The sequence below is a fragment of the Triturus cristatus genome, chromosome 9 (genome assembly GCF_964204655.1).
Source record: "Triturus cristatus chromosome 9, aTriCri1.1, whole genome shotgun sequence".
NCBI classification, from domain to species: domain Eukaryota; kingdom Metazoa; phylum Chordata; class Amphibia; order Caudata; family Salamandridae; genus Triturus; species Triturus cristatus.
The window spans coordinates 1,069,907,492-1,069,920,892 of NC_140592.1; positions in this window are offsets into that span (position 1 = coordinate 1,069,907,492).

The following is a 13,401-nucleotide window of genomic DNA, read 5'->3' on the forward strand; positions in this document are numbered from 1 at the left end:
AGGTGCAAAAAAGGTGTAAATGTACTCAAGCACAGCCATGGAATATGTTAAGCACCACACATGACCAGTCACTGACTATTTAAATTAGTTTGTCACTAAGTGCAAATAAAAATATTAATGAGGGTGGGTATTTTTTAAATACTATTGTTTAAAAAGCAATAACGATAAATTAAATGTACAATATTTGCACATTTAATTTTTCAGTTAATGTGCTGAAACATTTCATTATATAAGTTCCAGATTTAGAATATATATACATTAAATTATTTAATAATTATTTTGTACATTAAAATATTCCCTAATATTTTAAAATATTAATACATTTGATTGCATTTCATTATAGGTCTCCACCAACAAGTGAAAAATTACTAATAATAACTTTACACTCATACATTTTGTTACAGAAAGTTCATTTCAGTGGGTGAAGTTATGTCAGTCAACACATAGATTTCCAGAATGATCGTATCATATTGGTGAGCCCGTCCTATAAGACTCTAAGAGGAGCCTGGCCCACTTCAATTCATCTCTCACTGGATGGCATGGCTGGAAGAAAGTGTCCCACGTTTTCTTGTGTTATGGCATCCTCAAACGAAAAAGAATATTTAAGATATCTTGGTTTGCACAAAGCCTATAAGGTTGGCTGAATTAGTCTGATATTATGTCCTGATGGTGGAACACATGGGGAAGATCTAGGAGGAATAACCAAACTTCCTAATGGAACCAGATGATCACAATAGGCTGTATAATCTGGAGCTCACAAGCTCCTATGTTTCATCCTGTTTAGTAAGCCCCCTTTTAATGCTACCAGGAGACTAAAATGCATTTGTGCATTCATGTTTATTGCATCAGTATTAAATAATTTGCCTTGATGTCAATGACCGGAGCCACTGATTGCTGATGCGGTGACTTTTTGTCCCTTTGGTTATGCGTGATCATCACATCTTTCCTACTCTCCGTAGTAGATTCCCTCAACGCCTTAAAAAAGTCAAAGGGCGATAACAATGGCTACAATACTGCTGGCTTCTGTAGTCTCTGCCTTGATACTCTTGATCTTCTTAAGTTAACTTTCAGATTTTTCACATTGTTGGTCACGCATTGTCTCTTCCGTCTCTTTGTTGGAGCAGTATTGCAAATTACATCAGAATAAATGAGCTTGTCCTTCTATAACGCCTCGCTTATACAGGTCTTATAAATAATTATGCAGTTGGTAATGACTGTTTGACAAAACACTGATAAAGATTTCAGGTAGGCCATCAGACTCCTTTCCCTACTGAAATCACTCCCTCTCAGTGAAAAGTTGAAGAAAGGAAGAATGGGAGACACTTCTGGCTGTGGAGTTGTGAAGACTAAACTTTGGCTTGGCTCGGCTTGCACATATATCTGCAAACATAACATTGCCGCATTCCAGCTCTCTCTCTGCAATGGTATACCAGTGGCTGCCAAGTGATAACATGCACCCTTACACCATGGTGCATGGGTGCCTGCATTGCAGGCTGGATTATTTTTGTGCAGAAAGGGACACGTTCCTGCAGAAAACAATCCTATGCAGCACACATAGGAAGAGGGAAAAACGAGGAGAAATAAATATTTTCTCCTTATTACTTCTCCCCTGGGAAGCTGTAGCATTTTGTGCATTCCTAGGTTCCTAGGTTTACTGTTGTTATCAAATCTGGGAATGCACCAAAAAAACATGGGTGGATGCATGGGCACATCCACTCTCCACCCTTGAAACTCCTCCCTAGGGCTGAACAGCACAAAGAAGCATCTTGCACTGCTTTGCATTTCTCCATATTTTGTATGCCACACATAGCCATGCAAGGTGGCTCTGCGAGGCATAGTAAATTTAATTTAAGAGCTTGCATTGCCCTTGGTTCATCTTGCGCAGCTCAAGGGCAACATGAGCCCTTAGTAAATCTGGACCTAATAATGAATGCCTTGGAGCTCTGGCTATTAAAACATACTCTTGTGCAAGGGTGTTGGTAGCTTGCCATATTCTATGTTCTGAAACACAGTCCTATCTCTTCTTTTTTTAGGTTGTGTTCCAAAACCTTACATCCTACCCATTCATATTCCTTTTTAGTGCCAAAAGTGACAAGTACAGAAAGTTTGCATATGCACATGACGTAATCTATGACGTGAATCACCTTTATGGTAGTGTCACCCATTTGTCAATGTTTAATGAAGCTCACTTGATCTGGATGGACTATCACTGGGAGGGGCAACTCCAGTCTAGCCATGAGCATATTTTATGCATCTCTTAGAATATAGGTTTATCTGTATGGTCCTTTCCAGGCTTGAGGATCACAGAGTTTGATGCCGCTTTTATTGTATATGTGACGCTACTGCTACTCAGGAAGGAGATGGAAAGGGACACCAGTGCAGTGCTCAACATCCTTAAAAGGTTTATAGAAATTTAAAGTATTCTTATTTGACTGTGGGACCTCTCCCAGCTGTGACCTGCCTATGCCTTTTATCACTTCTTCTGTTGAATGGGTAGAGGTACCTGTATTTTCTATCACATACATTTAGAAAATTGCATTTTGAGACCGGTATATTGGCAGCTGAAGAGTAGTCTATGTAAGAAAGTCTGCTGGAATCCAGTAGGTCACACCGCATATGAAATCCCCTGGGCCTCCAAGTTTCAGAAAAGCCCAGAGCTGGTAGGGTTCCCTGGTTGCCGGCTGGCCCAGATTCCAAACAGTTCAGGCATTCACTTTGGCATGTGAGAGGAAATTGAGATTTACCTCTAATCTGCTGGACCACATTTTAAAATATTTCTATCCATTTGGGGACTTTAGCATTTTGGATCAGTGGGAGAAGACCTTGCTTGATGCCTGGGTAGACCACCCTCACCCTCATCTTTAAAAAAAGCCTTCCCCTATGCCTATTGTGAATTTTTCTCCCTGTGGATGGCAGATTGGGGATAAATCTGCAGGAGAGTAGAAATATGATTCGGGATTGTATGGGTCTGGATATTGCCTGAAGCCTAGGCAAACTACCCCGACCTCATTCTTTTAAAAAACATTCCCTGTTGGCTAGTGCATCTTCTGTTCAACAAGAAAGTGAAGCTTGGGGTAAAGCCACTCTTGAGAGGACAGACAGACTATTAATGCCTTTGGCTTAGTGGCATAGACTCATGCCAGGGCCAGCTAGCCCACTTTAAGAAAAATAAAAGATATGTGGATTTGTCGTTTTTGGGCAGCCAATAGCGTCCTAAATATTGATAGTGAACTGTAGCTCTTTGTTAACTTTGGTCACATCTTTTCCACGTATATTAAGGGCCTCATTTCTGACTAACTCAGGTTCGGGGAGTTCGACCGACGGAAGACGATGGTTCCGAACACCTTTCGGTCAGACTCCATTTGAGTTCAATGGCAGCCTGTGTTCCGACCGACAAGACAGGCTCCTATTGAAAAAAGGGGTGGTTGCGGAAACCTTGCACTATGTGGTGGGCACCTCATGGTTTGAAAGAAGGGTCCCATGGGTACTCCCATGGCCCCCAATCAAAGGCCTTCAGTTGACGGGGGCCTGCTACAGGCCCCCAGAGTCAGTTTCTGACAGCTGTTTCGTGACGGACAGACCGATTCGGAACAGGTGTTGAAATCCAACACGTAATCGGGCGGTCGGAAATGCAACCCATTGAGCTGTACAATTTAGCATAGACCAAATCGAATTCTCCGAATACCTATCAGAATCGGTTTGGAATGACCAATTGGTTACTTTGTACTGTAATCGGTCGGTTGGATATGTTTCCGAGTCGGTCGTAAAAATGGGTTCAGACACAGGTTCGGACAAACCCAATGCCATTCGGAGCCATTTCCGACCGCATCGTAATCAGCCCCTAAGTCTTTAAAACATCATATTAGCTCTAGTTTTACCTCTAATTCAATTTTTGATATTGATTGTCAGAAATCCTTTCAGAAAACTATAGGGCATGCAGCAGTCACTGGGCCCAACCGTGGTGTTTGAGGCCTTTTACTACTGGTGACCCCGGGCTCGACCTACTATGGATTTTGTACTCAACTGGGCAAGTACCCCTTCTGCACTAGCTCTCAGTGGTAGTTGTGGTCAAGCAGTCAAAGCTTCTTTGGGGAGGATTTAGATACAGGCCAGTGAGCGTTATTCATAACTTAAAGTGCAAACAGTACAAAAAATAAATCAATGTCAATCAAATACTTGATTTTACAAGATTCTAACTCTACACATGCAACAAAGTACAATATTCAGAAATAACAACACAACACCCCTTGAGGTAGGGGCTCTAGTAGCTGTCAGGCAAATCCGTGTCCCACCCTCTTTCGTGTAGCGTCTTCAGGGGTTTTCCACATTCACTGTTGGCCACATCAGGGAATGTAAACTAATAGGCCCTATTTAAGAGTTCTCCCTTTTACTCTTTAGGAATTTAATCAAAGTGTCTACAGCGTTGCAGAACCATTAGCAGAGAGTCCCTCAGGGCCCAACTGGCCCAATTTCCACCTTACTCACTGTTGCAGCATGTAAGAGCTTACCAATGAAGTGGACGTCTTCAACGCGCACCCACAAACCACGCTCAGATTGGAGAAGTCTGGTTGCTTGTAGCCAATGCTGTAGCACCTGCTGGCAGAGGCACTCTCTCCTGACCAGCACTACCAGAGGTCTCTCAGATGTTGGTGCAGCTCCCTGCTCTCAAAGATGCAGTAAGTTGACTTTCCCCAACAGGGGCAAGGGGAGATACATTCTTGAGCTCCCGACTTGAGCCAGAAAGAATGTGACATCATCCACGGCATCTGTGGCAGTCCTTTGAAGTGTCTTAGGGGCAGTTCCCTTGCAGAGCAAGTCTAACCTGTGAGTTGTAGCCTCAATCTGTCTTTCGGGCAGTGGCCAGAATCCTTTGGCATCATTAGCCCCAGAAGCCCCTTCTCACATATGGGGGTGCTGTTGTCTATGGATATACGCAAAAACAGTTGATGGACAGAATGTAGATCAATGTCATATATTCACCCCAGTACAGAGATCTGGGCCTAAATCCATCGTTTTTTTGCTCACCATGCCGTTCCAGTTTGAACCCAGCCATATGCAAATCAGTCTTGACCCTGTGCCTCATGGGAACAGTCCAGCCCGAACTGCCAAGCCAGGTCCTCCCTGGACTGGAAACAAGCATCCTAGGACCGGTTTCGGGGTTTCACCCCTCTTCAGCCCGGATAGCTTGATTCCAGTGGCATGGAGAGTACGGGACCCACGTCTGGGCATACCCTTCCTACTCGGGGTGACAAATGCAAAAACAACAGTTGATGGTCAGAATGCAGAACAATGTCATACATTCACCCCAGTACAGAGATCTGTGCCTAAATCCACCGTTTTTTTGCTCACCATGCCGTTCCAGTTTGAACCCTGCCATATGCAAATCAGTCTTGACCCTGTGCCTCATGGGAACAGTCCAGCCCGAACTGCCAAACCAGGTCCTCCTGTGAGCTAAAGAATGATGATGGATTAAACCCAGATCAGTTGACTGGGGGTGAGTGTTTGATTAGCTCAAATGCTCCGTCCATCATCCCCTTTGGTATCGCTTTGTTCGCCCTAAGTTGGCACGGTATGCCCAGACGTGGGTCCCTTGCTCACTTTGCCATTGGATTCAAGATAGCCTGGCTGATGAGGGTTATGAACCCGAAACCGGTCCCAGGATGCTTGTTTCCGGTCCAGGGAAGACATGGCTTGGCAGTTTGGGCTGGACTGTTCCCATGAGGCACAGGGTCAGACTGATTTGCATATGGCCATGTCTGAACTGGGGTGGTGGAGTGAGCTAAAGAATGATGATGGATTATACCCGGATCAGTTGACTGGGGGTGAGTGTTTGATTAGCTCAAACGCACCGTCCATCATCCCCTCTCGAATCGTATATGGATATACGGGCACAGTTTCATTCAGCAATAGCGGCTTGACCCAGACAATCACAAGTCTTGGCCCTCCTTTAAGTGGTAATTTTACTGGTGGCCCCCTCTTGCATACAGGGTCACAACAGCACAGAGGTATGGGTGTAGCAGGACCCTCATGGCACTGAAACACGGATCAGTCCACGGCCACTCTCTCCTGGCATACAGAGGTTGCCAAAAAGAACATGGGCAATCCTAACACCTCACATAGGGAATCCTTACTGCAGGGCTCCCCACTGAACCTTGCTTCCTCCAATGCTCTCGTCTTCCTCACAGGACAAGGGATCTTGATTACACTGGGTGACATTTTTCGCCCAGCAGGGACAATAGCAGGACTTTACACCCAGTCCTGCCCACAAGCAGAAGTCTTGCAGAGCTTCCCCTTCTCACACAGTCCATCTGGGTGATTGGGAGATAGTTCATTTTTGAGAATTCAACCTCTCCTTCTTATAGTACTTTTCCAGACACCAAATGCAATTTACGGTCTGGGTGCTTGAAGCCTTATGGTGGGGTTCTGCTACTTTTGAAGTGGGCAATTCTCCTTTTCATCTTTCTTCATGATAGATGTCAGCTACAGTGATATGTGCATCAAAAAGTCAATCCTAGAACACCAGCACTACACCTTATGATTCCCTTATCAGCCCCATCTCACTTCCTGAGATGTGTCCGGGTCCCTACCTAGTGATCTTTTACTGAATCAAAGAGCAGTCTTTTGAAATGTGAATTAAGTCCCTTCCTTTTCCCTCCAGTGTGTCCCTACCCAGCTCACAGGCATTCAGCAATACACAAATCTGGGGGGATTCCTCTCCTCCTCATGTCTTCACCATGCAGTCCTTAGCTTCCCAAAATGGAACCAGGGTCCTCCATGCAATGTACCATTGCATGTGCACTTACTCAGTGTACCAACACAGCACACTTTGGGTCCAGCACTGTTACCTCCATGCATTTACACCCTTACATGCACACATGCATTCGGTACATGCACTCAGTCTGCAAACACTGTTTAGCACTGAAGCTTTTCTATCTTTTACCAGGGTTTGTGTATTACAATCAAACACAATGCCAGTGCATGCACTCGCTATGTGTGTTGCACAACATTACACCCTTCAAGTATTGTACTTCATGTAAGTTCACATTCAACCAGTACATGCTTTCCGTGCACAACACTGCACAGCACTACATCTCTCATGTAATGGATTCCTCTTATGTAGACATACACCCTCTACATGTACTAACCACACATGCACTGCACATTACTGTTCCATCCTTATTCTGTACCCTTCTCAGGCATACACATACTACCAATTTAGAGTCACTACTCCTGATCTGCGCAGCCATCCACATCTTACCTGATGTAGGCCAGGGGTGCGTAAAGCACACAGAAGGTGAACCTTTAAACAGGTGAGGGAGTCTGTATGCCTCCTTACAGTGACACAGGGTAAAAAGGTCAAGTTTACTACAATTGATCTCTAAACAGTATGCTGGAACCGCTGTGCTCATTCTTCTTAACTCCTGAGGAAGGTGGAAGCCTTCCACCACTTTGAGGGTAGCACTTTGGGCACCCCTTCTCATCCAAAAAGACTGCAATCCATGATCCAGGCCTGTGTGGGGGCACACATGCATGATCCTGGGACAACATTTCAGCATTAGGAATCCAGACAGCAGGTGGCGTGGCTTGGAGCCCATGGCGGATGGTAGTGTCCGGGTAGACCTTCAGGACCCGGTAAGATTGTGTGCACTATCACAGCCCTCCCTGCAGCTTTTCCTTGCCCAGCGAGGGTGCCCGGAGATGCAGTGAGACCCAACAGTGTTTTTCAGCACTTGCTGGCCTTCACCGCAAAGCTCTTCTTTGGCTGAAGGCAAAGATCGCCTCAGTGACCGGGCCACCATTTTGCATATCGGCAGTTACGCGCAGATAAGGATTCTTGTCATAGGAAAGTGAGTTTTCTTTCAACAGCAGCATATTCTTCATTTCTTTCAATGCCCACACTTAATGACAGCTTTTCAACGCATGCTGCTCTGGTTTTATGGGCTTTTTTATATTATGATTTGCTGTTAGCTTGCTTAACAATGAATTTTCCTCAGGTGTAATTTCTTCTTCTTTGTGACTCCTGCTTATAAGAAAGACTCTTATTCAGCTTTTAAAATATACTTTTGAGGCGTGGGTTCTCCCTTTCTGTGCTGAAGTGCTGCTTTCTGATAGCATATTGTTTTTTTAACATATCCCATACTCCACTACATATATGGGACGTCTGAGAAGGGCAAATAACCCACTTCCTACTTCTGCTCATAAGTATATTAAGAATTCCACTCTTTTATCAAAACTATCAAATATGGAAGACTCTTTGGTCGCTCTGTGCAAAGGTAGCCCCTCATCTGCATTTAACAGCAATCCTGCCCTATCCACTACTGGGAAGGCTACCACTAAACACCTAAAAAAGGATCCTCCCTCTCCTACAAAATCTGCTTCACCTCTTTCAATGGAGCTCTTACTGGAGGAGATACGTGCCTTATGACCATTTATAGAAGAACCTAACTCTAAATCGCAACTTCTCATTGATAAGTGGTCCCAAATGGAGGAAAGGCTGAATACAGCGGAGCAAAGCATTACTTCTCTTGGCTCTGCTGTAGGCATTTTCCAATCTCTTCAGATCCAGGTCTCTTCTCCCCATCAACAAGTCAGAAATTTGGAAAATAGAAGCAGAAGGAACAATCTATGCCTTTATGGTTTGCCATTAAGGGGTTGGAAGGCTCTGATCCTGTTTCTTTTTGTCAGTCCTTCCTTCCTAAACTTTTACATATGTCTGAAGACACCCATCTTAATATTGAAAGGGCTCATAGTTTGGGTCATCAGTCAGCATATGTCTCTCATACACGCAAACTAAGAGGAGCCATTATGTGTTTTCTTGAATACAATGACCTTCTCAAAGTTATTGCTGCTATTAAGTCTTTGAAACTTATTTCTTGGTCAGGTAACCCTCTATTTTTCTCTCAGGACTATGCCAGATCTACTTCTGACAGACACAAAGAGTTCCTCAACTTCAGACCTTATATTCGTCTACTTGGTCCTCGTTTTGGCCTGCTACATCCTTGCCAATTTAAGGTTACCTATAAAAATAAGACTACTACATATAAGGATCTGGTTAAATTGAAGAGTTTTATTAATGCATGCAAAATCGAAAACAGGGATACTTCAGAACCCTCTTCTAATTCCTTGAGTGGTGTTCTTTTCATGTTATCTTCTTAGCTTCATTAATCTTTAACTCTGAGTTTTGAGTGTTACTTAGGTGTTGATAACAATATGTTCAAACATTTGCTACCTTTATATAATGTTCAGAGACCTTCTGTCTTTACGTTTTATAGCTATAATAACTTTATATAGATTATTAATCTTTATTTGCTTCCTTGCAGGTATATTTTTCGTGTTTGTAGTCTTCCCCATATTTTGTAATATGTCCTGTGCTCCTCTTGTGCTCTTCCCCTGGATCGCCAACATACCATCTGTTCCATGTGGCCTTATCCCCCTCCAACCTTTCCTTGGATTCTACTTCTCAGGAGTATGTTTTGGCTTTTTTCTTTTTTGTCAACATTGTACTATTCTCTATTCTATGGATTTTTCTCTCTTTCTTGCTTCCTTTATTTCTCAATATTTTATTTCTATTTTCTCTCTAACTCTCTTTTTCACATCTAATTTGTGTTTTTCTTTGCCTTATGATTTTTCGGTATCTCTCTCTCTCTCTCTCTATATATATATATATATATATATATATATATATATATATATATATATATATATATATATATATCATGTTAAGGTCTATAATATCGTTCTTCCTTGTTTGGTATGATTTTTTTTTTGTTTTTTTCAAAAGTTGTTTATGTCTCTGAAAATAGTTTCTTAGAATGTCAGAGGTTTAAACTCTCCTATTAAAAGCCAGAGTGTTTTATCCCATTTGGCACATTTGGGTGCTAATATAGCTTTGATTCAGGAGTCGCACCTTACAGAGCATGAATCTCTAAAACTGAGAATAGGATGGGTAGGTGATGTTTTCTTTTCCCCTGGTGATGGTAAAAGGAATGGAATTGTAATGCTGTGCCTAACATCGTTGTGTGCTAAGCTGATTTTCCAATCTTCTCGTGATGTTGGAAGATGGTTGTATACTATACTGTCAATTGGAGGTGTTCCAGTCTCTTTGTTAAATGTTTATGCCCCCACGATCAGTGACTCTTATTTTTGGTCTGATCTGAATCAGACTCTTGCTAAACATCCTGATGAAAATGTTATCCTAGCTGGTGATTGTAATTAGGTATTTGATCCCTTTGTAGGTCGTAATTCCAAGGTTACTTTTGTACCAAACACTACCCACAAGCTTTTTGTCCAAACTGTTAAGCAATGGAAGTTTCTAGATGCCTGGCGTCTTTGTAACGCTACCCTAAAAGAATATACTTTTTTCTCTCCCGTCCATCATACCCAATCCCGAATTGATTACTTTTTTGTATCACACAATATTTCACAATCTTTGTGTTCTGCAGACATTGGATGAATTCAAATTTCGTATCATGCTCCTGTTTCCCTTCAATTGAATTTCTCTCCATGCTCCTGTGCTCCTTTTATACTTTTATACTTCTAAATCGAAAGATTGTCTATCTGAATTTATTCGTGCTAAATTTCAGGTTAACAAAGTGTCTACAGGTAATGGCTCGTTGTTCTTGTTAAAGTCTAGCACAAACTGTTATGGTGGTCAGAATAAGATGGGCAAATTATTGGCGAACTATCTTAAGGTTAAGAATAACAAATATAATATTGACTCTATTGTTGATGCAGACCAGGTGTCGAGATACTTGGACCTTTAGATTTTGAATGAATTTGCTCAATATCATAAGTCCTTGTATACACCTGAAAATGGGACTTCTGACTTAGATATTTCTCAATTTCGTTCCTCTACTCATAGACCTGCTGACAAACATATTGACCTCTCACCGTTGGAAAATGATATTTTGAAGTCAGAATTGCACATTGCACTAAATACACCAAAAGAAGATAAGGCCCCTGGCTCTGACGGCTTTACTGTTAAATTTTACTCACACTTTGAAATGTTGCTTCTTCCCAAATTGTTAATTCTTGCTTCCTTCTTCTATCCTCTGGTTCTTCTTCAAGTTCCTTCTTAGACTCTTTAATTTGTCTTATACCTAAGGAAGGTAGGGTCCTTCACTTTGGCCAAAATTATAGGTCAATATGACTGGCCAATGTTGATTATAAAATATTTTCAAAGGCTTTAGCTCTGAAACTTGACTCTTATCTTCCTGATTTGATTAGTAAGGAACAAAGGTTTTGTAAAGGAAGATATCTATCAGAAAACACCTGTCTTTTTTTTAATATGCTCTCCAAATCTCCTATTAAAACTGAGTTGGTTGCAGCAATTGCTTTAGATGCTAAAAAAACATTCAAATGTATTTATTGGCCCTTATTTCCATACTCTTCAATGGTTTGTCTTCTCTATTCTGCCCCACGAGCTGCTGTTTGTGCTAATGGTCTTACATCCTCTTATTTTTCCGTGGCGAGGGGTGTGTCCACTTTCACAGTTTGTCTTTAATTTAGCACTCAAACCTTTTCTCTCTCGTCTGCACCAGAACCGGGATATTAAGGTTTTCCCTTTAATGGTTTGCAGATTAAATTTGCTGCATTTGAGGATGATGTCCTTTTGTTTCGCTCCCAACCAACCTCGTCCCTATCAGCCTTTCTGCAGGAGGTCAATTCATATAGCAAGGTCTCTGGCTATCAGTTGAATAATGAAAATTGTGAAATGATGCCCCTGACTAAATTTACGTTTAAAGAAGAATTCTCCATGTCCAAATTTGCGTGAAATCCTAAACACATTAACCTCTTGAGTGCCCATGATGAGATGGTCTCGTCATGGGCCGCGGTTGCGCTGTGCCCATGACGAGACTATCTCGTCATGAGCCCCGCCCGCTAATGAAACGCCCGGCACAGGGCGTGGAAAGGGCGGGGCACTCAAGGGGTTAAATATCTTGGTTTGTGGTTCACTCCTTCTATCTCCTCTTCAGTTTCTAGAAATGTGTACACAAACTAACCACGTTAACCACTAGATGACATCCCCTTCATCTTTCTTAGTTGGTTCGCTTGGATACCATCAAAATGAGTCCACTGTATTGTTCAGTATTTCTAATCTCCCGGTGTCCATACCTCTTAAACATTTTAAGAAGATTAATTCTATTCTCATCTCATTTCTTTGGAGTCATAAAGAATCATGTATGTCCTTACTCATATTAACGTCTCTAAAGTTGGAGGGAGGGGTTACATTCCCGGATTTTCCTAATTACCATAAGTCTTTTCTATTGCGTCAGTCACCTAGATTGTTTTCTGATCCTACAATACCAACCCCATTATGGATGGATGTGGAGAAATCCTTTCTCCACCCCTTCTCTTTCAAAGCATATTTATCTTTCTCTCACAAACCACAATCTCTTTCTACACCTATTCTTAAGCACTCATGTAAGTTATTGGATTCTACTCTTTAAACAAATTCTTCGGATATTGATACATTCCTTAGCTCTACCATTTGGCACATTAAAACTATACTTGGTAATAATAAACCCATTTACAGAAAAACCTGGAGAAACAAAGGTTTAATCTGGGTGCACAAACATTTTGACCATGATACTTTCTTGTTGTTTTCCCGAGCCTCTTGGCAATTCAATTTGCCCTCAATAATTGAGAACAAATACAAAGTGTTGAATAGTGCTCTTCACGCTGCTTATGAACAAAGACAACTTTCCGTTTCTTATCTGCTAGTAACATCTGGTCAACTCTGTTGCACTCTTCCCTAAGAGCGTCTACCATTTATTCCCTCTTATTTACTTCTGACTCTAATAGTAGTGTAGTTCATATGGTACCCTGTCATGCAGGACCCACGACGTTTACGGATAACATATACTGTGGGTCTGGTGGCAGACTGACTCTGTACACCCCCGCTGCATATATTAACCTATGGTTTGCATTAGCTAGCTCGCAGTGCCACTAGAATCTCCTGCTATCAGAGAGGTTAGTTTTTGGCAACCTAAGAACACAATAACCTCAGGGTCGTGGAAACAATATATTAGTTTTTACCTAGTCACTCATGCTTGCTTGTTTTTGCTCTCAGAGAGATACAGAGAAGAAACAGTCGAACGTGTTTACAATAAGAATTTATTGTACAGTAGTTCTTTTCATGTCAAATATGTGCACTGTTAAAACTGTAACACAGTAGCAGAGATATAGAACCAGCAGTACAGTGAATAAAAAGAAATAGTATTATTCTACCATTTTTCAATAGTCATGAACATATACATGAATACGAAAATACATCTGTACAATGAAGTGCGTTCTCCTAAGATGCCTGACTAGATGTACCTAAGTGTACCTAGCATGTGCATAGGTGCTATATAGCCTGAGCCTAAGAGCCAAGAATCCCACTAGGCTTTAGTAAAACCC